This window comes from Rattus norvegicus, chromosome 4 (genome assembly GCF_021556685.1).
Source record: "Rattus norvegicus strain SHRSP/BbbUtx chromosome 4, alternate assembly SHRSP_T2T, whole genome shotgun sequence".
NCBI lineage: Eukaryota > Metazoa > Chordata > Mammalia > Rodentia > Muridae > Rattus > Rattus norvegicus.
The window spans coordinates 69,702,170-69,728,825 of NC_141537.1; the positions used below are offsets into that span (position 1 = coordinate 69,702,170).

Genomic DNA, 26,656 nt, shown 5'->3' on the forward strand with positions numbered 1-26,656 from the left:
GTAGGCGAAGGCCTTCTCCATGGTCTCCATGGCGGTGGTAGATGAACGAGTCAGACCTTGGTTCAAAATTGTTCATCGTGGAAAATGGATGCATACCAACTTCTCAGGGTGGGCCAAAGATTAAATACCTTTTGCAGGAAGGAATGTCTGGGAAGGGACGCTTATTAGCTAAACCCTGATGGTCGCTATGCACATTAGCATGGACCAACTTTCCTGGTATGGTCCAGTGTCCCACAGAACTCCTTCTGCTCTAACTCGTACAAGAAACTCTTCAGCAGCCATTTCTATCCCTCTCTGCATGTTTAGAAATGTGTTCTTAGGAATTTGCTTTCTGTAGGCCAAATTCTACTTGAGATTTCATTGATAAACTGATAGTGTGGAAATCCATTATATATAATCTGCCTACTTATCTTCTCTATGGAGCATGCTTCTACCCTTGTGGTATTTTCCATATTGTTACCAGATAAACAGAACCTTCCCTTTATACAGGCTTCCAGAAAAGAGATTATCTCCCCTACTTTCTGTATTTGGAAGGAAAATCTCACAACCCATTCCCCATGTTCCAGGACCCTTAATTATGTCAGGACTTAGCAAATATGGGTACAGCATCCATTACTGAAATCAAATCACACCTTATCTGACTGGCTCTTAAAAGTTGAACCAGATTCTGTGGGCTCTAGGTGCACACTATGACCTAGCCCTGAAATACTCCTTTTCTAGGGCATTCTGGAAGGTAGATTGATTTTTTTTGAGCCCAAATAAGAACTGGGAAGATACTCTACAAAGCTCAATGATTTGAAATTTCTTAACAAATTAGAAATACTTTTACACATAATCTTGAATCCCATTGATAAACAACTTGGAAATTTAGAGCAATTTTAGAAAACAAATGTCCAGGCTTCAAAAAAATTAGTGTCCCCATACCCATGAGCAAGAGTCTTTAACATCTCTTCTGTTAAGACCTCGATGATGTTTTTTTACCAAGTTCCTCCCTTCCTTTCTTGATTATTCTCAGCCATGTTGTAAGACAAGCATTTTGTTCACCCAATTAGAAAGTTTCTTGTTATCCTTGGTTGGCCTTAACCACTCCTAGCTTCTTATATCTAGGAACAGCTACAGGAAGATCCTCAACTGCTCTGTTGCTGGAAGAAGATCATCTCAGTTGGTCCTTGTGAACTACAGTTATAAGCACAGCTGAGGCTAGAGGGTCAGGAGTTCAAGGCTGGCCAGGGCTACATGGTGAATTTTTGATGAGCCTGAGTTCATCATGGTGAGTGGGGCAGACACATTCCCCATGAGTTTTGCATATGGTTCCAGAGGGTTCTGAGGCTTCCTGCCCTGGAAAAAAAGAATATTAACTTTGGTAGAGTTCATAGAATCTGAGTATATTAACATTGGGTAATAACAATCAGTTAATATGTATATTGTATTTTTACTTACAGTGTGTTTATAGAGATATCCTGTCTCAAAAATAAAACACCAGAATAAGAGCAAACTTTGCCAAGACTGAAAGTCTTTTCCTCCATTACTTTAAAGAATAATTATTCATCTCTTCATTTGGCCCAACCCAGGCTTGCTTGTCTAGCAGAGAGATAGAACTCTGTTTAGGGGTGCTTTTAAAATCCATTATATTATATAACAATGATAAAGGAGTCTTTTTTTTTTCCTGAATTTTCTACAGCATTTTCTGTCTCAGTATCTGTATATCAAAGATACGAGGACCAAGAATTCTGGGCAGGTGGCCTGTACAAATAAATGGGGATTTTGAGGGGCTCGGGGGCTTTTCAAACTGTGCCCTTGTCTTCTGGGCTCTGGATTGCCAGGGATTTAATTAGCACTCCCTGTTTCCACCTCAGCTCTTTCCCCTCCCGGGTAATGACTCGATTAAAGATCTTATCTGTTTGTTGGTGGCATTCTAGTACAAAGGGTCGTTTGGGGACTTGGCAGGATCTTCAGTACCATTCCCTAGACTCCAAATTATGGGGGAAGTCAGAAGCATTAAGATCCGCTCCAAGAACTTTGCTCTCTAGCGGATCAAATGAAATGTTACATTGGTTCTCAAAAGTGCTCCCGCTCCTCAAGACGACTACACAGAGCTCTTGGGTTCTTGGGTTTAACCCTTCTGAAAGGGAGGCATTGGTGCTCTATCAGGAAAGTGATGGGCATTCTTTCCAAACAGCATGACTGTATATGTGCACACACCATTGACCTGTGTGCTTGATGGACAAGCAAGCGAGATCCGCTCTGGCTAATGTTAACAAGTAAGAAGGATGTCTCCTGGACTCCAAAAGGATAAGCAGCCCAGGTGAGGATGAAGGAAGAACCAGGCTGTCCTGGGAATCCAGCATGTGTGACATGTGGGAGTTTTCACTTAGACTTCAATAACTCAGCTCCATTGAGGTCCAGTGACCAGCTTTCAGTATCCCAGGAGAAAGACATTCCCTGCCCTAGCTTGAGTCAGAATCTGTCTGCTTTTCCAGGAATGTGGGTTGCTTGCCGAAGTTCAATTTCTATAGTATGAAGCTGCTCCAGTTATGGGGAAGTCATGGCGAGCAAGGCAAGCGCTATTCTATGAACTTTGTGTGCAGTTTTGGGGTATCCTTCATGCCCTTGTAGAAAACAATATGACGTTTGATAGACCCTGAGATTATAAACAGTAGATAACCATAATTGACATGTATATTGCATCATTACTTATAGCCAGACACTTGGCCAAATACTTATTCTGATCTTTTTTGTGTAGCAATCCTATAAGGTAGGTTGTTGTTATTGTTATTATTATTATTTAGATAAAGAAGCATATCCACCATAGAATAAGATAGTTTGAAGTCCCCTAAGCTCTTAGTAGATGGTGCTCATAACGATTACAGTTGGGAGTTCCGCCTCTGCTTCTGAGTTTGTGCAGCTGTAGATTTCACTTTTCATTCATCTGAATAGGTCAGAGGTAAATTACAGAATGACACATTGTTCCCACAGACAGTAGATTCAGAGTAGACAAATCTCCCTGGAGACCACCCTCTCTCCTAGGTTTTCCTGTGGAGCAGCTATCTTTAGCAGACTCCTTTTAATAAAGGGGGAAGCATTTAGCCCTCACATATCTGCATGCCCCATTTTTTTTTGTCACACAGTGGGTGGCTTCCCTCTACCCACCCGCCCACCTCCTGCTGCGACTCCCTTTGGCCTGCCACTTCTCGTCCATCATCACACACCTCACCCACAGTGTTCCCATTTTGGGTTCTGGGCCTCTCAGCCACCCACTCTTGCTCTGCTCCTCCATCATGTAACCTAAAACTCAGGCAGATCCCCCTCCCCTGTGGTCATCTTTCTGGTCACACCTGCCTTCCGCAGGACATCCACCCTCTCACAATCTGTCCACTGGCTATTGACACCTGCCTTCTTCCCCTTATGGTGACACTTGTTCTAGCAGCCACACCATAAGTCTTTGTAGCTCTTCATCAGCTGATTGCAGGGTGTGCCTTCGCAGATGCATAGTTCTGCTCAATTGAGCAATAGGTTATATCTAGATGACCACATAGGAGCTTTCTGCCAGGGTGAAGATTCCTTTTATATATTTCAGCTCAAATGTGCTTTTGGATGATTCTAAAGTCCTAACGGTCAACAGGAGGCAGTTTCTGTGTGTCTTAGGTTCCCTCAGGCATGGTATGGTGTCAGGCCAGAGTGTGAACTTGGTGAGAACTTCCCCTGAGCTCCCTTGATCATGTTGCTCACACAGTCAGACTTGCCTAGGGTAAACGACAAACACGCTTTTCTAGTTTAAGAGGCAACTGTAAGTATGACGGCCTACATCCATGTACATAGAACTATGAACTCAGTAGCAACTTTTTGAAAGCTGATAAGCATTCTTGCCATTTTAATCGACTCAAACTGTGCCAATTAAACTGAGCCTAAGAAGGCTACTTATTTGTGTCTTTTTCCTGGGATTTCTTTTTCTAAAGCCCCACAGTCCTCTTGGTTGTAGTGAGATATTCAAAACCCATCTCCGGAAATGGTTGAAGAACTAGTTAGAAAAGACTAGATTGCTACTTCAGGTTGGCATGAAGGTTTCCTACCAGCCATTTCAGCACGTGTGCTAAGCCAGGAGCTGAGCTCCACCAGCCACTCTGAAGTTTCACTGGGCTCCACACTTCTTAATCATTTCCAAGCAGGAGTCAGAGGAACGTGCTTTTATTTCCAGTGATCTCCCCAAATAAGCAAAGATGTTAAAAAGAACCAGCGCGACGACAACAGCAGCAGCAAATATTCTGACCTTCCAGAAATTCCTGTAAGAATTACAGAAGTTTAAAATAATACCCATCTGAGCTGGACACTATGTTGCATGCCTGTAACTGCAGGATTTATGAGGCAGAAGACTGCAAGTTTGAAAACAGCCTTGGCTATGTAACAAGGCTCTCCCTCTCTTCCCACTCCCCCCACCCTCCCATAAACATAACTTCACCATGCCTTAGGATCATCCAAAGGCTGACCTGTACCTGACTAACTCTTGGCCACAGTAAAATTCTCATAGATCTTCTGGGGTTCCAAAGTCTAGCTGAATTTATCATTACATCACCATCTCTGAATTGTCTGCCTGAGTTTCTTAAGCTAGATAATACGAACTGCTATCTCGGATCATCTAGCAGGATCATACCAGCAAATTAATCAGTTTGTAAAGAATGCAATGATACTATATACATTAGACCCAGAAACTATAATTAGAAGATTCACCGTGGGTCAAAAATAGTAGCTATTCTGGGTTCTCTGCTGTCATGAACACGGGTAACATGTAAGAATGAATATCTTTCTCTGTTATCAGGTTGCCACAAGCAAACCATATCTGTTCTCCTAATAGCCCCTTCTGGACTGTAAAGTGGTCTCTCTAGCAAATTGGTTTTGAAGCTGGGTTATATCTAGACATGGGCTTCCATTTATATAGCCGAATGGGGGAAAAGGCTACATTTGTACAACTTATATAAAACAGCTAAAGATGTTGTAGTGATAGCTGTTATGTATTTACCGCTTAGAGCTCGGGAAGATTGATGGGTGTAGGAGGCCCTGATGCTCCTCTGATCTTAGACTCTCTGATTAGCCAATAATAACACACTAGCACACCAATTATACCAGCTGTCAGCAGGCAGAACCGTGCTGTCAAAGTCATCAATAGAGAGACAATCCTCCCTACTTTCAAAATTGTCCTTGATCAGTGTCAAAAGCATTCATCATTGGAAGATGTCTAAATGAATCTTGATGAGAATGTGGGGTCTACAGTTTCCAAGGAAGCTCTAGGCCTGTGTTCAGAGACTCTGAAGAGGGAGGAGATATTTCTAGAGACATCCATCTTTCAGAGGGGTGACAGGGATGAGCACCGTAAATATCTGCCAGGGGTGTCTAGGAAGTAAGGCATGAATTTCCTGTTGTTTTTGAAAATTACAACTGCTTTGGAAGTGAGCAGTTTGTGACAGAAGGTGGCCTTTGGGGACCAAGCTTATGCTGAAAACATCTTGTTCTAACCCAAGCAATTACTACTAAGGGACAATTTACCATCTCACCTAGCAATACATCACGCACCAAAATCCATTTCCTTTCAAGTTAAAATTCCCTTCAAGGAGGGGAGGTGCTTGAGAAACATTTAAGCTTAGAGGAGAGCTGGAGAAGAGGGCAAGGCCAAACTGAGTCCCAGGCACATGCCATTTTTCTAACCGTAGCATGCTTTCTTACCCACGCCAGGCCACCATTCTGAATTTGGAGGCATGAGTCTTTGTTATTCAGAGCTCTGTGTCCACAGCTTGTACCTGATTCAGGAGTCCTTGTTCCCAAGCAACATATTTTTGTTTACTTATATTTTCATGCACTGTTATCTACTTGCACAGAAACACAGTGCTGTGGCTTCAGAGAGATCTGTTCCCATTCTTGATCTAGGGAATTTTTCTTGTTCTGAGATTCCTTCTCCAAGGGGCCAGGTCTCATACCCAGTCTTATAAGTCTGGCTGGTGTCTCAGTGGGGTCTTGAAGATGTACACTACACTCTATAACATGGCTTACCTTACCTTAGTATTTTCAAAGCTAGAAATTCTCAAACTCCTTAGCCCATTCTAAGATGACATTTGGTTAGACATTTTATATATGGCTTGGGACTGAAGGTGGGGATCATAATTTCCCAGTTCTGACCTTTAGCTCTCAATCCCACGTGACGAATAACCTTTCTAATGTGCACATCAGAAAATTTATGCCACCCTTCCTCTGAAGAGAATCTCAGGTGATCTATAGATATATAGTGTACTTGGCCTTGGCCAATATCCAAACATTGATTTTGTGTGTGTTTTTTTTAACAGCAAACAACCATTTATGGGGAGGCAAACAAAATGTAGTAGGCATTAAATTAGAAAATAGGTCTGATCTGGAGAATCATGTACAGAGGAGGTTAAAAGAGTGATGGTGTCTAAGCTATCTAAGCTACTAAGAAAAAGCAGGCAGAAATTGACAAAAGAGGGAGAGGGAGAGTGGGAGGGATGGAGGAGAGTGGGAGGGGAGGGGGGAGAAGAGTTTGGGAGGAGCCCATTAGAGAGCTGAGAAGGCCTTGAAGACCAGACCAGTTGGTTGTTGTTTTATTGATTGTACCTACCTACCTACCTTCCTTCCTTCCTTCCTTCCTCCCTCCCTCCCTCCCTCCCTCCCTCCCTCCCTCCCTCCCTTCCTTCCTTCCTTCCTTCCTTCCTTCCTTCCTTCCTTCCTTCCCATTTACTATGAATTTTATTTTATTGTAGTAAAATATGCAGAATGTAAAATTCTCCATGTTAATTGTTCTTTTCACTGTGTAGTTGAGTACTATTCAGTATGATGATTATATTTACTATGAGCCCCATCTCCAGAAACATTTTTTATTTCACTTTTATTTAATGTTTGCATATGCCAGTGTTATGTGTAGTACATGCATATAGATGTATATGAGTGCATATGTACCTTGTACAGGTGCTTGTGAAGCCAGATGTTGACACTGGTGTCTTTCTGAATTACTTTTCTACCTTAATTTCAATACAGATCTCTCATCAAGGCTGAAGTTCACTGGTTATAGTAGTGGCCAGCAAACCCCAGGCGTGCCCTCTGCCTCTCCCTTCCTAGTGCTGAGATCACAGGTGTGGGCTGAGTGTGGGCTATAGCATCCAGCTTTGTACATGGATTCTGAGGATTTGAACTCTAGTCCTTTTATGCCTGTGAAGCAAGCGCTCTGAGCCACTGTCCCAGCCCTTCTAGAGCTTTTTGATCTCATAAAACTCACTTCTCCTTAGATAACAATCTCTTTATGCACCCCTTCTTTTGAAAATGTTACTATTCTTCTAATTCTGTGAATTTGACTGTTCTAGATAATTCACAGAAGTAGAACCACCACACCTTATCTGTCCTTTTGTTGTCTGATTTCACTTTGAAGAATGCCTTTAAGGTTGTAGCATATGTTAAAAATGTCATCCTTTGAAGGTTAACTAATTCCTTCATATATGACAGGTAATATATAATACTGTATTTCATAATATGTTATAGCAACATCTTGCTGTGTATGCTACACACACATGAACAGCATTTATCCATCCATCTGCTAGTGCACACTTAGGCTGCTTTCTCCCTTTGGCTCTTGTGTAAATAACACTGCTATGAATGTTGGACTGATTGCTTTTTCTTCTTTACTTCGTATACTTGGAAGTGTGATACTATTTTTAGATTCTTGAGAAGTTGCCATACTGTTTTTATTATGAAATTTAAACATTCACAAAATTTAAAGAAGAGTGCAATAAACACTCAGATGCAAAACAAGATGCTCAAACTTTGTAGCCCTCGAATGCCATCTAACTGACTATGAGACATAAGAGTTTTGGATTGCAATATGAGGCTCACAATTTCCAAGTTCTGGCCTCGAGCACTCATCTCTTAACATCCACAAAGCTCTGGTGCTTCCTTATTTGAAACAAAACAAAACAAAACAAAACAAAACAAAACAAAACTCAAATCTACAAATTGCTAACCATTTGCCAGTATTTAATCTTTGTCTCTTCCTCTGTATCAGAAGTGTTTGATTATTTTGATGAATCATAAAGTGTAAATTGCAAAGATCATGACCCTTATTCCCTAAATACATCCACACACCCACTTATCCACCTTGCCCATCACATGCATCAGAGTTAAAAATGTCTTCCTGGTACCACTTACATCTTCGCTTGTATTCTGATGTCCCAGATTGCCAGATGTGTGCATTATGGTTTTTTTTTTTCCAAGCCTGACTCTGATAGCCAAGCATCATACAGGACAAGGCTTTGAGTGAGTCCAGTGGACAGGAAGGTGTCTCTAGAGGATGAGAAGTCCTGTCAGGCAAGAGATACAAGGTCATTGTGGACTGAGGTATTTTTTTCTAGGCCCTTGAGGGTCACCCCTAACTCCTGAAAATGAACTTTAGAAACTGAAGGCCGAGTTCCCTACTCTGAGATAGACCAGATTCAGAGTCGTGTTGTGACTTTGACCTGGTCTATACTTTGGCCAAATCTCCGATGTGTTTGCAAGTTGCAATGAGTCATTGTCAAGCAACCAGACATTGCGCGCTCCCCATCTCCAAGTCTCGTTATCTCAGTAACTAATGTGCTTTCTACAGATTCAACTGTGCGTTTGTGGCACATTAGATGCTGAGAATTCACCATGTGTATGATAACTCATTTTTTTCCTGCAGGGTTCTTCTTCCTCTCACTGGTTCCCTGGAATGATGGCACCCCAGGATGGTGGTATGGGGGTGTTTTTCTTCCCCAGGGCAATGCAGTCTTTATCTTCCATACCACAGAACTAAGCATCCCTAAAGCCTTAATCTGCCACCAAGCCAGCAGTCTATTTACTGAGTGATAGCTGTTTGCTCAGCACGGAAAGGGAGCCAAAGGAAAAATAAAGCACCCAGAACCAAGAAAAATAAAACTATTAGAAACATCATTACAGACTTGACGCTTTCAACTAAGTGTGCACAGGGTGGCAGATGTGCAGAGAAGAGTGAGATACAAGAGCAATAATATATGTAGAACAGCAATGAAAGGAATAGTGGCTTTGAGTTTGAGGGAACGCAAATGAGGAGTATTATATAGGAGGGTGGGAAGGAGGAAATAGAAGGAGTAAATGATGTAATATATTTTAATTTAAAATATAAATTATATTTAAATATAATTTATATTTAAAAAGGGCAATAAGGAAATGGCAGACTTCCAGACTTGTGGGGTCTTGAAGGGTGTGTTGTGTGTGTCTAGGGGGTCAGGAGAAAGAGAAGAACATTGTGGGGTCAACTGAGTTCCTTCCCTACTTCTATGGAAACCATCCACTAACAGCCAGGCACTGGTGCCCTGGAGTGGAAGGTCTCTGGATGAAACATGTCACAAATCTCCTGGTCTCAAGAAAGCCTTCATTTCATTCCTCTTGATGTTGATAGACTACTTGAGGTCATCAGGGACCACACGGATTTTCTCTCAGGGAGCTATGTTTGGCGTGTAGAGAGTGGTGGGTCAGCCAAGTGGACAAGTGCTCTTCAGACATGCAGTACCCATTGTGAGGGATTTGTGCAGAGACATGCGTTTCCACTGTAAGGCAGAAAGAACGTATTAGCCTAGCATTTTCATCTTCTTCCTCAAACTTGAACGGCCACTTAACTCTTTTGGTGTTTATCTTCCCATGCTCCAACTTTTTCTCTCTTCTCTCTTGTAAGGCTGGCCTCCTTGAAGGTAGTTCGGCATTTCTTGTTGGCTTGTGTGTTTACTTATTTAGTCTCCATGTGTCATTGACGAGCTCCAGGACTCGGCCTCTTCTTGATTTACAGTTGTATTTCCAATGAAATTGGCGATAAGATCAACAGCACAGTTTGTAAAAGGGGTTTTCCCTCACAACCACAGGATCACCACATGTCACTTTGGAAAGAAGAGGAAAACACAATGAGGAGGGCTGAGCCATGCCTGTCCCTTCATACATTTCTTTAGAGCTCCCAAACAAATACAAAAATGTAATATGATTTAAAAAAAAAAGGACAATTGAGCCCAGAGTTGTTTGGTTGTGACAGGGTCTCCTCACCAGCCAGCATTGCGAACCTCACATAAGGCAGGGGCACTCTTATCTATCATGACAGTCTCAAGCGTGACTCAAGATTTAGATGCACTTTTAAAGCTCGGCCGGGCTGCTGACTAGCTGTGTGAACTTTAATAACAACAGCGGCAGCAACAAATCCATGTTTTTTAAATGTATCCCTACGACCTTATGAACAGAATCTACATTATGGTCATTTAAGAGTTGTAGAGGAACTTACAGGTTGTTTTATAATTTCTTACCCTCTGATATACATGATAACACACACTTAATCACGGCTTCAGAGTAGACTAACAGGCTGTGGAGGGCTTAGCCATAAGGAGGCAGGCCCTGGTGTGAATACTCTTCCCACTCACACCATAATTAATGGAGAGCTGTGGTGTTTTCAACAGGTTCTGTTGTATCCCAAGTTCTGTCTCTGCCTTGGTTAGTTTGTGTCTTCTCAGAATCTAAAATGGAGAGGATGGGAACCACGACATCCGCAACTCTTCCTGTATCTGCATGGGTTTTCTTCTTAGCCACCTCTCACCCTAAATCCCGCCCTGCCCTTCTACTCTGATTTCTTCTCGGATGTGGCTAAATTGTTGCCCTGTGTTTTAAGTGTATGCTTTTACCCTGTGAAGTCTTCCATCTTTTGTTCTCTCTCACTTTTTGCTGACTCCTAGACCGCCACTGCCTTTACACACCTGCATCCTATCACCGTGACCTGAGTCTAAACAGCCCTTAGCCTAACCAGCTAATTTGGATCTAATTAGAATTCTAGCTTATTAATGCATGCGCGCGCGCGCGCGCGCGCGCACACACACACACACACACACACACACACACACACACACACACATACACACACAACCTCGGTGCCTACACACTGCAGGGGAAGCTACAGAAGGCAACCATAGGCATGTAGGACAGTTATAGAGTTGAAACTCATGTTTCAACATGACAGGAATTTACTGGTGTCCTGATATTGAGCCTCCTAATAAACCCCCAACAGCAGTAGGCCTGGCTTTCTTCCCTACTTAAGGCATGGAAGTTGAGGCTCAGTGGCACTTGGTGTCTCTCTAAGGCCTCTCTGCTGAATTGTGGGGGTACTAGACCAGAGTCCACATCTGTAGCCCAGTGCTCCCTCTACAATGCTCTGTTCACCTGGAAAATCAGAGCTATCTGATTACCAAGTAAAAACTATATATTTCCTTTGCTTATTTATATATACAAAGCTTTCTATACTGGGGGAATGGGAGAGAGGATGAGGCAGGGGGTTGGGAGTCAGTTGGAACCAGAGAGCTATAATTAATCCTTTCTCCTACACAAGCCATTGAAATACCACACATAATAAACACCATCACCCACAAAATGCCATGATTGAACAGCATTGCTTCATATCCAGGAGGAGGGGGGGACGGCACTAATTAGCAGGTGGAAATAGAGTATTTACAACATACGATTATTGGTAATAGAATTATCCTCACCCTTCTAATCATAGAGGAGATGTAGGGATCTTCCCAGCTGTGAGGCAAGATAAGCCCTGTGAGAAAGGAGGACATGCGTATGTGGGGGAACTCTTCAGCTCTTGAAGGCCCCAGCTGCTGGTTGAGGAGTCAATGAGGCAATGCCTCTGGTGGAGAAGAGTGATGTCAGCACTCTGGAAATGAATGACCAGCACGCCCTGCTTGTCATCCTAAAGTTTCGTCAATCTTCTTGGGTGCTTCCTCTCAGGAGATTGCTGCCCACATTCCAAAGAGTGGAAAGGGAACCCTTTTGTAAATGTCCAAATAGGCAAATGTCCCATCATCTCTTCCCATCTGACTGAGCCCAGCCTGCTTCTCTAAGGCTCCCCTTACTGGGCCATTGTTCTCTCTAGAGGAACAGTTCTTAACATGTCAGTCATGACCCCTTTGTGGAAATCAAAAGACTTCTTCACAGTGGTAGCGTAAGAAAACCAGAAAACACAGACATTTACATTACGATTCATAACAGTAGCAAAATTAAAGTTATGAAGTAGCAACTAAACTAATTCTATGGTCGATATTTACTACAACATAAGGACTGTGTTAAATGGTCACAGCATCAGGAAGGCTGAGAAACCCTGTGCAAGAGCCTCTTATCTGCTGCCACAGAGCCTCAGAGGTATGTCGCACGATAGTAAATGCTAGGGATCAACTGCAAGAAAACAGAGCCTCAGAAAGATGAGGGGATATGATGGGACTACAAAACGTTTATCTGACAGCTTCCTGTTGCTCGTTCTGCCTCTCCACATGAGCTGTGTCTGTTTACAGACAAGAGACTATTCCCTTGTGACTTCAAAGAAGAGAGAGATGGAGAAGGTTCAGGAACAAAGTATGTTTCCTCTAAGATAGAGAGTTGGTGTTGTGGCCACTTAGCAGTCTATTAGAAGCTCACAGGACATCAAGAGAAGGATTGTAAAGGTCACTATTACAGAGTAGAAATGGGAGATGAAGTGGGGATGAGTCCAGAGAAAGCCCACTCACTTCAATAGTAACTGCAATTTAGGCCTTGTTGAGATCTCTCCATCAGCGTTGCAGAGGGACAGTAACTCTCTCAGACATATATGATTGTTGTCATCCAGAGAAAGAGAGAGAATCAAGAGGACAAGATATCAGGTTGAATTTATTTTTCTGTCCCATGCTGTGCTGACTAGGGGGCAAGAAAGAGGGTACAGTGCCACGGTTGCTGCTACTATCACCCCAAGAACACCAGGTGTCGGTCTCTAGTCCTTAAAGGTCGAGGGTTGGGCAGACGATTAACTTAAGTTGGTGCTAGAGGTAATGAGCTCATGAGGGTTTCTCTCCAAAATCATAGTTCCCAACTGCTCTGTTCAGCTTCATTTGCCTAGAAATGGTACCGGGAGAAAAAACTAGTCTAAGCACGGCCTTTGAGACAAGAAAAAGGTCTTCTTCCAGGATACTCAGGTATTTCCTTAATACTAGAATCCTGGGCTGTTATGACTGTCTCTCTGTTAACAGATCCTTGTAGGAGCAATGTCCCTTCCACGACTCCTCCAGCAAGTCCTTGAAAGAATAGATTGGGTAGAGAACTGCTTGTCTTCAGCATAGAATGAGCCATGTTTAAGTTTTCTCAGCAGCGTGGAGATTTAGAACTCAGAACACACTCTCTGATAGGGACCATGCTATAAATAGTAGGCAGGTTCCCCAGGCAGTGAGGAAAAGCTCGTTTATTCTGTCTGTAACTGAGCAGGCGCTTGGAATCCTGGCTCCCCCTTCAGCCCTGTCATTAGCTGCCTCCATGACTATGGGGAAGTCATTTTGTGGCTGCCTTTGATTTTCTCACCTGAAGAGACATTTCTCTAGATTAGATAAAATAGAATTTAATCACATTGTGAGCACTTCCATGGGAGTCTCTAAGGAACAATGTGGGAGAATGCCTCTCTTTCCTCCCAGGAGGGGCAGAAATGAACATTCTGCCCTCATTGCTTCCTGTAAGTGCAGGACCTGGCCGCAGTGGCTCTCAGCAAGCAGAGACTCCGGCGAGGGCTGCACATCCGGTGAGGAACTGGGAAGGACCCTTGCTTGGTTCTAAAAGCACCATAGCCAGGGGACAGGGGCTGCAGGGGTAAGATCATTAAGAAAAATTAGGGGACTGTATTCTGAGATACACAGCAGGATCTTCTGACATCACTTGGTAAGGAGGTAGCATTTTAAAAAAAAAAGGAAGAAAGAAAAGAAAAAGGGAAGCAAAAGCTTTTGCTTTGGGAAGTCATTTGCTTGGCTTTTACTGTCAACTACAAAACTTTCTAGCAAACTTTGGGATCTCAGAAGAGGAATAAATTTGAGTTCTGGATGCCAGTTTTGAAAAGGAAGAGGCCATTTGACTACTCAGATGTCAGAGGAACCTTTGTCTTGCAGGTATTTGGAAGACTAAAAAGATTTGTGGGTCTATAGCAGTGCCTGGGTGACAGAGACCTAGACCCTGAGTCTTGGAGCCTGGGTACCACTGGTTCAACAGTGGGAAACTTGCCCACCATCTTCTTTCTTAACTCTTTCTCTCTCCAGCTCAAGTTTCCACCACATGGGATTTCTCTTGTCCCCAAGGTTTGGAATCTTGACAACAGCATGGTTTTTCCCACTGGGCCATCTGCAAGAGCACATGGGAGGCAAATTAGGCTATTAGGCAGCAAACAGAAACAAAGATGTGCTGGGATGGTTTTCCGGAGATTTTCAAGCTTTCTGGAAGCTGCAGGGAAGCTGCAGAAGCTCTGTGGAGCCACGCTGACAGCTTCTGGTGGCAGCTCCCAGCACTGGCTGCTGAGACGAGTGGCTGCTGTCCAGCCCAATCAACCTAACCTCAAGGAATCTGAGACCAGGGAAGGTGAGCTGACAAGGCCAGGAGGTGACAGAGACAGGACAGCAGACCCAACTCTTGCCATTGTCAAAGCTCCTTGAACATTTCTTGGAAAGTGGGTGATGAGGAGAACTGACACAAAGGGCACTCTCATCAGCTGGAAGGCACACTGACTCTTAGTTGTCCCCAATTAGAAAACATCAAGCTACAATCAGCATGCTTGGATATGCGGATGGCACAAACTCAGCTCCCTGCTGCCCCCTCTTTGCTGCTCTTTTGTTATTTTTGGGAAGATTCAGCATCAGGGCAAATTTCAATCAGATTTAAATCCTCTGTCTTCACTTCCCTTGGTTTTCTCATTTCTCACCTTTGAGGGACCACCTAGCATCTCTACTCTAACCTTGTTTCCACCTCAAAGTCAACACAAGCTCTCCTTTCTCCTGTCTTGCCTGCAGCCACTTAGTGGGATTGCTAGGACCTTGGTCTGTCCTTGACTTAGGCAGTGCTGCTCTCTGTGGGCAGAATGAGCCCTCGGAGGAAAGTAGTGGGAAATGTGGGATCTGGTGGAATCACATTCGGACATACAAGCTGTTATTAAGGAAGAATTACAACAGGAAATCTGCTATCTAATTCTAGATTCATGTGCCTTTCATCTTTCTACAACATCTTAGCCCAAGTGAAGATGGAGTTGCACCAAATCTTTGGAGTTTACAGTTATGAAATGTTCCCTATAATGGCGGATGTCCTGGTCTGTCCTCTAGTGTGCTTCCTGTACACCTCTGCATGCCCAAGGACTGGACTCACCTTATTTTTCATTTTAGGGGTATGTCTTGTCTTTTTCTGGAAGATGGTTATAGATGTTAATATACCGGTCTTCTTTGCTTACTCATTGAACTACATAAAAGATTTAATCACATGCCTTCTGTACTTCAGACTCCTCTAAGGCGTGTATACATCTCTTCAGGCCCTTTTCTTCTTTCTGTGTCCCTAGGTTATTTCTGCTTTACCTTCTGTTTGAACTTATTTTATTATTTAATTATGTGGAGATATGTGTATCTGCATATAAAAAAATGCACACATGTGTACAGGAGCCCACTGAGGCCTGAGGCATCTGGTCCCCTGGAGTAACCAGAGACTGTGAGCTACCTGGCACGGGTTCTGGGAATCAAACTCCGGTCCTCTGGACGAGCAGCAAGTGCTCATAACCACTAAGCCATGTCTCCAGCCCCTCTTTTTGAACTTTATATCTTACATGAGGTCTTGGGGTTTTCATTGTTCATTTCCTCTTATTTATAGGTTTTCTCCATTTGCACAAAAGGAAAATAGGCAGGCAGACAGAGAACAGCAGACATAAATACATGCTAAAAGCTTTAACATCCTTGAGTCTCTATTTGTCAACCTCCTTACTCAGTAGCGGAAGCATAACCATGGATGTAAGCCAGTATCAGATCCCAAGGAGTCCATGGTCAAGTGGGGATAACAAGCACAGATGCTGTGCTGTGGGTCACAGTTTGCCCACCACAGGCATTCTCCTAGTAGCAGGTAGCAGGTCTCATTGAGCACTTGGGAATTCCAATCTTTCTGGCATCTATTTGCCAGATGACAAAGAACCAAGATATATCCAGTAAACCAAGAAGTTCAGAAGTACGGATAAGTTTTTGCACCCTCTCTGCTGTCTATTCAGTTCATCCCTCCTGCCTTTGTTCCCTGGTTTTTCCACAGATTCACCTACTTTTGGCACTCTCTTTCCTCCATTTCCTTGGGGTGGAATGCTCTTCTAGCTTGGATCAGTTTTGCCCATCTTTCTCTTTCCTAGATGCTCTCATTGCCTCTGTTCTGTTCAAGGCTGGGGATTTACCCATGTACTCCAAAACTGGGTCTTTCCCCCATAACCATTTAGGCAACTGGCCACTCTACACTGGAGTCAAGTCTTTGATTGTGAGAAAAGATGCTGATGTTCTGTTGCAGAGCAAGGGCCTCAGAAAATAAAAAGCAAGTCTCGTGCTTTCCACGGGGTAGAGGCAGAAGAAGTCTGTAGGAGAAAGAAGGATTTGAAATAGGCCTAGAGATCTAAGTGATAAGCTTTTGCCATCTGCTCTTTTAACATCAGCTCAGTGTTACCAGCTGTTTTGATTTTCTATTTTTCTTTTTCCTTTCTTTGACCCTATGAAACCTTGTCTAAAGTCTTGAGAACTTCTTTTTACATTAACCATCCTGGAAGGAATCTTAGGAGGAAGTAAAGTGTAGCCAATGTCAAGAACCACGTCTTGAAAGGGCCATTGATTCTCTAGTGTTACAACAAGCAGGTAGTCTTTCTACTCTAATTCTACCCAGGTTTAAATAATACTTTTCAAGAGCTCAAAGGATGATTATAATAAGAACATTGGATTAGTATGTTTCAAAATTCAACTCATTAATCAATGAGGGAGGCAGGCAATGAGATGGTAGAGTCAGACTGAAACTTGTAGATTCTACAAAGAAAAGCATTTAAAACATATTAGAATAAGATAGCTATGTGAGATAAATATACCGCAAGGCAGTATACAGTGAGCACAATTTACTGTTTTAATACAGAAGACAGAAATGATGTGTACCTACAGACCTGCATTTGTTTGTCTAAGTATTGGACAAAACCATTTTCTTTCCTGTTTTCTGAAAGTTAACACCCATTATTGTGTTACTTTTCCTGTTGCCATTGTAACAGAAACTCAGAGAAAGGGAGTTCTTATTTTGGTTGGTGGTTTAAGAGGATACAGGCAAAGATTAAAACAGACACAGAAGGAACACCCATTCAGAGCCTGCCCCACATGTGGCCCATACATATACAGCCACCCAATTAGACAAGATGGATGAAGCAAAGAAGTGCAGACCGACAGGAGCCGGATGTAGATCTCTCCTGAGAGACACAGCCAGAATACAGCAAATACAGAGGCGAATGCCAGCAGCAAACCACTGAACTGAGAATAGGACCCCCGTTGAAGGAATCAGAGAAAGAACTGGAAGAGCTTGAAGGGGCTCGAGACCCCATATGTACAACAATGCCAAGCAACCAGAGCTTCCAGGGACTAAGCCACTACCTAAAGACTATACATGGACTGACCCTGGACTCTGACCTCATAGGTAGCAATGAATATCCTAGTAAGAGCACCAGTGGAAGGGGAAGCCCTGGGTCCTGCTAAGACTGAACCCCCAGTGAACTAGACTATGGGGGGAGGGCGGCAATGGGGGGAGGGTGGGGAGGGGAACACCCATAAAGAAGGGGAGGGGGGAGGGGGATGTTTGCCCGGAAACCAAAGAATTATTATTAAGTATTAAATAAATTAAAAAAAAAAGAGGATACAGTCCATTATGGAAGGGAAGTGACGGCACAGGAAGTACAGGAAGTAGCTGGTCACGTGATGTCGGCATTATAGAAATACAGAGAGATGCTTATGTTCAGTTCAATTCTTCCTTTCCCCTTTTCATTCATGCTGGGACCTCAGCCTAGGAAAGGGCCTCATCTATATTCTGTGAGTTTTCCTTCATCATTTAAATTCCTGTGGAAATGCACACACAGAAACATCTAGAAGTGTGTCTCCTAGGCAATTCCAAATCCAGCGATGCTGACAGAGAAAATGAACAACACTGGTAAATTGTGAACATCTTATTCATAAGCAACAAACCAAACTCATATTCTCCTAAAGAATCAGCTAATGCCAATCAGGCACTACTTAGTACCATAGACAGGAAGCTCTGGTAGTTCCTGTGCTCTATTTCCAAATCTGAGACAAGTTATTGAACAGTCGGACAAATGGACTTAGGAAAATTTTCTCCGTTAGTAGACACAGGGCTGAATAGACAGCTCAGTGATTAAGAGCATGGGCTGCTCTTCCAGATGATCCGGGTTTGGTTACCAGCACCCACATAGCACCTAATAACCACCAAAACTCTGTTTGCAGAGAATCTGATGAGCTTTGTTGGCCTCTGTGGCCACTGATCAAATATACAAGTAGGCAAAATACCTATACATATAAACTAAAAGTATCTTCTCAAAAGGACGACTGGTTAAAGCAGACACTCACTGAGCATCTCAACATGGAAAGACTTCCTGTGTGCTGTAGAATCACAGAGAACGCAGAACCCTACCACCAGGAGCTGGCCATGTCACAGTTAACACTGCAAGAAAGAGTTACAGAGAGGAAAGGCCACAAACAATGGGTGTGACTCAGGTTTGTGGGGGGAGAAACCCATTCTGGCAGAGAAGAGCACACAGCTGCCTTGAGGAAGCTCCTTAATGCCTGTGGGCTTAGCTAACCTCATCTTCCCTTTGTCTGGGGCGTGGGTGTGTGCTTGTCTGCCTGGAGAGGTGGAGGATCCCTTTGCGCAGTCTGCAGAGAAGGGAGACGAATTCTCTCTGAGATTCCCTTCCCCCTTCCCTCCCATGTCTGTCATTCTGCTGACTTTTCTCCTGTCATCTTGGGAGCTGCTCCTTGGCATTGATCAAATACTGTGCTCCACAGGGGCGCACATTGCCAGCCTCCTAGGACCAAGCCTGACGGTACTCTGTGCAAAGACAGAAGTGAGGGGGAAGAGAGGAGAAATGGGGTTAGGGCACAGTTCGATATCTTAGCAGTTGCCGGGATACAGGTGGATGGAGATAGACTGATGGACTAGAGGTGACGAATGTCACAACCCTGGCTAGTTGGCTATGTAATTATCCAAGCTCCAACCAGACTGTTATTACAGGCACTTAGCTGTGTCGATGTGAGCCCGAGGCTGCAAAGCACACTTGAGCGCTGACAGCAACCTCAAAACCCAGAGGGTTCTGGGTGAAAAGCGGGAGGGGTACAATTAGGGAACTAGGCTCCTTACTTCTCCTATGTTTTTCATTTAGTCGCTATAAAGAGGGGGTCCACTGCCCTTGGTAGAATTATCAGATGTTCTTTTCTGTAATCATAGGCTTCAAGCCAGAAATGGGAATATTATCATTCTTTTCTGTGTGCATGGTTAAAATTTCATTTGTGGCACTTAGGAGATGGTTCAATGGCTAAAACCCTTTCTGTGCAAATATAAAACACTGAGTTAAAATCCCCAGCACTCACATAAGAGTTCACTGGATGTGGTGGCCCACTTCTAATCCCAGTATTTGGGTAGCAGGGACTCGGAATCCATTCAGCAAGCTTCCTAACTAGACTAGCCTAATTGGTGATTTCGGGGTTCAATGAGAGATCCTACTTCAATAAATAAAGAGGAGAGTGCTCAAAGAAGATTTTAACTTCTTTCCCCCTCACATACAAATGCATATCAACACATACACACTGGTGCACATTCATGGAATATGCACACATGCATGTACACACACACACACACACACACACACACACACACACACACACACACTGTTTGAGGCTACCTGAAAGAAATCACTGTCTTGTTCTTACATGGTCTTTCCTATGTCTCTGAGTCTTAAATCTCACTTTTCTCTCACCTCTATGGACAAAGTTACTGGGTTTAAGGATGGTAAACCCTACCCAGGATACCTTAAACCCAGGATGGTTTCCCTGAGATCCTCCACTTAGTGACACCCGAACATAACTGTAGCTTCACAGATCCCGTTCCCATATAACATCACATTTGCAGGTACTTAGAACTGAGAACTTGCATGCACCTCTTAAAGGGACACAATTCAACCCACTACACTCATGTTCCATATCAGGGACTCAAAGAAGTTTTCTTCTTTTCTAAGGTTTGGGGCAATATGTCACAAATTTGCTATTGTCTTGTGCTAGGTCCATGGCTCCGAAAGCCCCTATGGCTAGTATCCAATTTGGTCAGCTCAATGCTGAGGGCTCAGTTTCCCTGGCACCCTCCTTTGTGGCAGGTGTGCTCATTATCTCTCTGCTTTGGACATTTCCAATTTCTCTCCACCCTTATCTGCGGACCTTTCTGTGAGCCCTTCTGCAGGATGCTGATGTCTCCAAATTCCTCACAATAGAATCTGAACTGTGTCTATGACCCTCTATAATATCGGGGCCCTCAAGGTTCAGCCAGAACTTCAAGCTTTGAGTCTTAGCCCAGTGGAAAGGTTTGCTGGTCCTCTGACTAACTGGGGCTGATTGGGTTACTGGGTATTCACATGCTTGACAACATCCTGAGTGATAGACGATGACCTGGTGTCCATGCCAAAGGCCTGGCTTGAAAAGCACCATCAATCATATGGCTCTGAGTCAGAGAGAGGTCGCCATCCTGGAAGTCGTCCCTGAAGTCTGGAAACAAGGCTATGATCTATCTATATGACTCACCTTGATCATGACCTTGACTTTACCTGCCACTGGCTGAGAATGAAAACATATACTCCCCCATTTATCTCCCAGTGTATAGGGCTCAATCTATAAAGAGTGCATGTGTACACATGAGGACCCAAGTTTGATCCCCAGCACCCATGTAAAAGCTGAGTGTCGCAGTATGTGTTTATAATCCCAGAGTGATTGAAGAGGTGATGACAAGGAGGATCCCTGGGACTTGCTGGCCAGACAGTCCAGCCTCCAAGTTCAGTGACAGACTCTGCCTCAAAATATAAGGGAGAGTGACTGAGGAAGACATTTGGTATTAGATGTCGCCAAGCATGTAAATACCCATCCACACCTGCACACATATGCTCATAACTTCCCACACAAACATGTTTTCTCTTTCTTTGTCCCTGTCTCTCTCTGTGTGGCAATTATTAGTTTGGTTATAGCCCTCATATTTTCTCTCACCACTAAACTCACATCTCTTAAAAAACTGAATGTCTTTACTGACCTGTGTTCTCAGAGACAAAGTTACCTCCCTGCCATTCAGAGGGGACAGAAACTAGCATAGCAGAGGAGGTGGGAGCCCTAACAGGGGCTATGAGGATCCTTCTCATTACTGCCATGGAAACCTCTGCATCTCTTTGGAGTGAGGATGGGGCTTCCTGGTGTTGAAAAGCCGCTATGACAGACTCTCTAGATAGATTTCCATTTTGATGCACATGTCAGGGTGTCAAAATGTCTATGCTGTGTTCAATCCTCATTAAAATGGAAGCCCATTGCCAGTGGCAAAGAGGTGTGCTGCATTATTTATTATTATTCTTTACCTGTTTTCCTAAACTAGGCTGTTTGGGTTCAAATGGCATATGAAATTGCCACCCACCTCTCTCTACCCTGTCATTTTACAGCTCATATCTGCACTCCCCACATTGTATGTTAAATGCTATATTACCAGAGTGTTGGAAACCCTGAGCAGTACCTCTAGAATCTGATTGTCTGGCTTCCTAGAAGCATGTAGGGGCTATATCTGTTTTTATTCCTCAGGAAGGTCTCTGACCACTGTTTCCAGCATCTGCATTCTGGCCTCTTCTCTATCTGCAGTCTCATCAATCACTACTCTGAGGCATCCCCTCCTGGCTTGAAGGAGCTCCTGACCTCCTATCTAGATCCTACTTTTGACCAAGCCCCTGGCCTTTTCTCCCAGATCATGGCGGAGTTGGATAAGAAACATGGATTCCTCTCATGAAATGTCAGTGGTGAATGTGCTTGCTGCACAAGCCTCATGACCTGAGTTTGGTCCTTGGAATTTGCTTCAGAAGGAGAGAATCAAGCCACAGAAGTTGTCCTCTCATCTCCATACCTGTATTTCGGCATGCATGTACCCGTCCACACAGAACCATGTGCAGTTAGAGAAAGAAAGAAACTGTAAACTCCATCTGCCATGCAAGAATTTTTAAGAATTCTCCCAGAGCAAAGCAACCACTGATTGATCCCTACATCCCTGGGAGAGCTATCTGGTTGGTTATTCGTCTTGCTCCCAGTGGCCTTACATATTTCCTGTATATGTTGGGCTAAAGGATCCATGTTTCCGTATGTTAATACATGCATGGAAAGATGGGGATTCATGAAAATGCAGGCAGCGTGCTTAAGTTTTTGGAGATTAAAATGCCCTATCTTTTAACCAGCGTGAGAGGAATCATTTGTGTGGGCAGGTAGTGTAGTTTCATAGTACTATACCTTCAAATGACATTTAATGAGGATCACATTGTTCAGGTTCTGAGTTAAAACAGGAATTTATTACAGTTTATATATTTCCAGAACTTACACCTCCAAGGATATACATTCTAGAGATAGAATAGAGTTGATAGCCAATTTCTTTATAATGAATTAACAAAAGGATAATGATGATTTAAATAAACCTACAGGAAGAGGGCCTGTGACTTTTATCACCTCTAGTTCCTTGGTGTTCTATTAGGCAAAGGACAACAGATTGTGATCACATGTAGACCAAATACCAGCATGCTTATTGCTTTCCAAAGTACATACTGTGCATTTATGCTACTGTGGTAGAGTGAGGAGCAAAGACTATAAAACCAGCAAGGCCTAAAGGTTTTACTACCTGTCCCTTTACAGAGTCCAGATGCAGATACCTGCTCTTAACTCACAGACACCTCTGGGCTGCTTGTCATCCATGGGTAAGCTTCTGACATGCACAAAGACTTGGAAGCCTCCCTCTTCCATGACTGAGCTAACCAAGTCAAGCCAAACCAAGCTGAAGAAACAGTCGTTCTTAGTCTATTATCCAAAACAAGATATGTGATCAAGTACCAGTCACCTATCAGAAGACAGAACCCACTAAGATTAGTCTTTGTAGATGGCTTACTGCCAGTTAATCTCTTACCTCAGAACTGAAAATAGTCCCCTAACAATAGCAATAGTTCATTGGTATCTTGGTCCCCAATCTTTACTAAATGCTTAGGATGTGTTTTAAGAATTATATACATGTTAAAAGAATTGTGCTTTAAGAATTACATGGATCAGGGCTGAGAGATAGTTCAGTGGATCATCACCAAACCACCAAGGATCATGCATGTATTCAAATAATGCTGGGAACCATTATAAGCTATAAGCAAGAATGGTCAGAGAGAGTACATCATATTTGAGAGCATCAGAGCTAGCTAGAATCCCATCTTAGGTTGGAACCTAAATTATGACCTATCGCTTCTATAATAGAAGTGCATCTCTTTATAGTGTTTATTGAAATGGGAATTCATCTGCATATCATAGAATTGTAGAGCTTGTCGAACATGTTGACAATTGTAACCTCGCATATTCCAGCTTGTTAGTGGCAGCCAGCAGGTGAGGAAGGAGTGCTCAGGAGAAGAAGTGCACTCATGCATCTCTGTACTTGCTATTCACTCCGAGTCCATGATGTTGGTAGGTGTGTTAGCCAGCTTTCTGTTGCTAGGAGAAGTAACTTATAAAAAGAAAGGTTTATTTTGGCTCACTGTTTTAGAGGGTTCAGTCTGGTGCACTGGTTCTATTGCTTTGTGCCTGTGGTTATTGTTTATGGCAAGTTCATCGCAGAGCTAAATAACTTACCTCATAGCCAGGGAGTAAAAATGACAGGGAAAAAAAAAGACTAAATTCTCATAGTCCCCTTCAAGGACATGCTAAACTGAGAATCAAGCCTTCAACACACAGGATTCTGTAGAACATTCCAGATTCAGAATTTACCGGTAGGTTACCTTTTTACCAGAGAAGTGAAGGACAATGGAAGACCCATACAGCTCCTAGTAAGAGCCAGGACTGGGCCTCTTTCCTGAGACTTTGCCTCAGAAGTTCATTATATTTCTAAAAGGCCTAAAGATTCACTGTGACTTGGAGTTATTTGAAAGTCACCCAGCTAGTTGACAGCAACACCAGGGACAAAAACAAGTTGGAAGTGAAATAACCTAGTATTCTCTGGATGAAGTGGGATTATTCCAGCAAAGTCTGGTTCTCCCCCTGGTAAGGTGAGGGCAATATGGGGTCTCCCCATAATCATGGGTGGTTGTGAGTTCTGCTCTCAGCAGAACTTGTGTGAAGAAATGGGTGCATGATGAATGGATGGATGAGTTTCAGGAACATGTAAATAAAAAGATCGTTAGAATATAGTTTTCAAGCTATAATGGAGATAGGCATAAGTTTCATTGTAGTTTTGCTGCTACAAAAGAATGTGGCAAGGCAATAATTTATAATAGGCAGAAACTTCTTGGCTCATAATTACAGAGGCTGAGGAGTCCAAGGTTGAGTATACATTTGACAAGGCCTCTCTTGATGTATCATAATGTGCTAAAAGATGTCACATGGTTGAGAGAAGCCACAAGGTGCTTGAACACTCTTTTATATAAATCAGATTCTGCCATAACTACACTAATACACTCTGCTCTTGTGACCTGATCATCTCCTACAGATGATTTCAGATATTATGATATTGGGAAATTTTTAACTAATGGCCTTGAAGGATACATTCAAATCATAGCAGAGTAGGCAATAGAGAAATAAGTCAGAAGTCTGGATAGGGGTACAAGACTCTGCAGGGGAAGGCCTTCGATGGATTCTGATGGTCCAAGCAGAAGTGAAGATGTTTCTATGCTCAAGGAACGGCCATCAAAACAGTGCTGGTACAGAAGTACATGTACTCTGACAGCTCAGTTAGCCACCAATTACCATTGGATGGATGGATATGCCTGGTACAGTGGACAAAGTCTTGGGAAAGAGAAAGCCAGGGACCAGCCATATCTCCAAAATCCAGATGGTACATTGGAGATCTGGGGTTTATCCTAAAGGCAATGAGGGGTCACTGGGGGATCTTAAATGTAGAGTGGCAAGATGAGATTTGCACTGGAGAAAGACATCTACTGTACAGATACTCCAAGCTGAAAGGAGTCGTCTACCTATTTTGCTAATACAAAATACCAGACAGAAGCAATTTAAGGGTAGAAGGGGTTTTAGTTTTAAGGGTACAATCCATGACATTTGAGAAGGCATGGCAGCAGGAACAATAACTGGCTAGTCACATTACAGGAAGCAACCAAAGATACTATAAGCACCAACTACTGGGCTTTTCCCTTTTCCTTCAGTCCTGGACCCTGAGCTTAGGGGATGATGATGCCCAAAGTTGGAGTGGATATTTCTTCATCAATTGATCCTTCTTAAGAGTCTATTCATAGACAATCAGAAGTGTATCTCTTAGGTAGGATCTAAATCCCATCTAGATGACAATACAAGTCTCCCATCAGACTACCAACTATCAGACTACTAGGCACTGCTAAGAAAGATGGTTTAGTGTCTACAAGAGAAATGGGTGAGGTACTCCAGATGCCCAACAAGAAAAGGTAAAGGAAACTTTCCAGTGATTAATTTGGTACCTTTACTTAATCATATTTTAGACTACTATTAAAAACACAATAATGACAAGGCTATAGAAGTGCCCCAGTATGGAAGATGAAATATGGATTCTTTTGCTCTGTGTCCTTGGGAAAATTACTTCACCTCTCTGTGCTCTGTGTTTTCCCATCTGTGAAATGAGCACCAAAGTGGGTTATTGTAAGGACTGCCTGGGCTAGTGTGAATAAAATGCCACTGAGTACATTTTAAGTGCACCACACTCTGCTTCCCCAGGAGAGTTGATATGGTTGACTATTTCTGTCTTCTCTCTGGTCTTTGTAATTAGCCTGTTCTTTTCCAAGAAAGAGAACAGCAAGGGTCCTTCCATCCACAAACACAAGCGCTTGTCGGTTTGGACTGTCTTTGTCTTTTTCCTGAGAAGTAATTTCATGGCTCATGCACTTGAGATTCCATCAGGAAAGCTGGGCCCTCTATCAAGCAGATGATCGGCCTGCTGGGCATTCATTGGCAAATCACAGTTCTGTTAATTAACTCAATGTGGGATTCCAGCTCTCAGCTCCTTTCAAAGCTCCCTCTCTCACTTGGGGTTTGAGTTGTGGCCTCTCTTCTCTTTGGTACCCTGGGGAAAAGTGTGCTTCAAGCCGCCCCTTTGTCCTTGTCCGCTCTGAGCTCTACAGCCTGGAGACCCAAGCCTTGTCTGCTATATTCTCATCCTAACATTCCCTTTGCCTACTTTCTGGAAAGTTTTCCTGCTTTCTCCCTGTTGTAAAAAGGAACTATGCTGAGTACTTTGCTTTGACTTGGCTTGTCTTCTAGGTTCAGCTAGACAGGGCTATGCAAGAGTACGTCTCTGCACACCAGTGCCCAGCCTGGAGCAGCCCTGCTTGTCCAATACACATCCAAGCAACATCATGACCGACCCCAGGAGACCACTCACAGTCAGAGCTGCTCGCCTCCTCTTTCCTATCCCTCCAGTGCTTTCCTGACACTGTGTCCTTGGATTGCGACTTCCTTCTTCCCTCCCTTCTCCATCTTGTTTTAATCATGTGTGCACATGTATCAATGTGCCTTCATGTGTGCAGGCG

General features: G+C 43.3%; 1 protein-coding gene across 1 annotated transcript in view; it reads left to right on the top strand.

Annotated features, from left to right (window-relative positions):
• Tmem178b (transmembrane protein 178B) overlaps positions 1–26,656 on the top strand; it is a 376,299-nt gene that overhangs the window by 280,660 nt on the left and 68,983 nt on the right.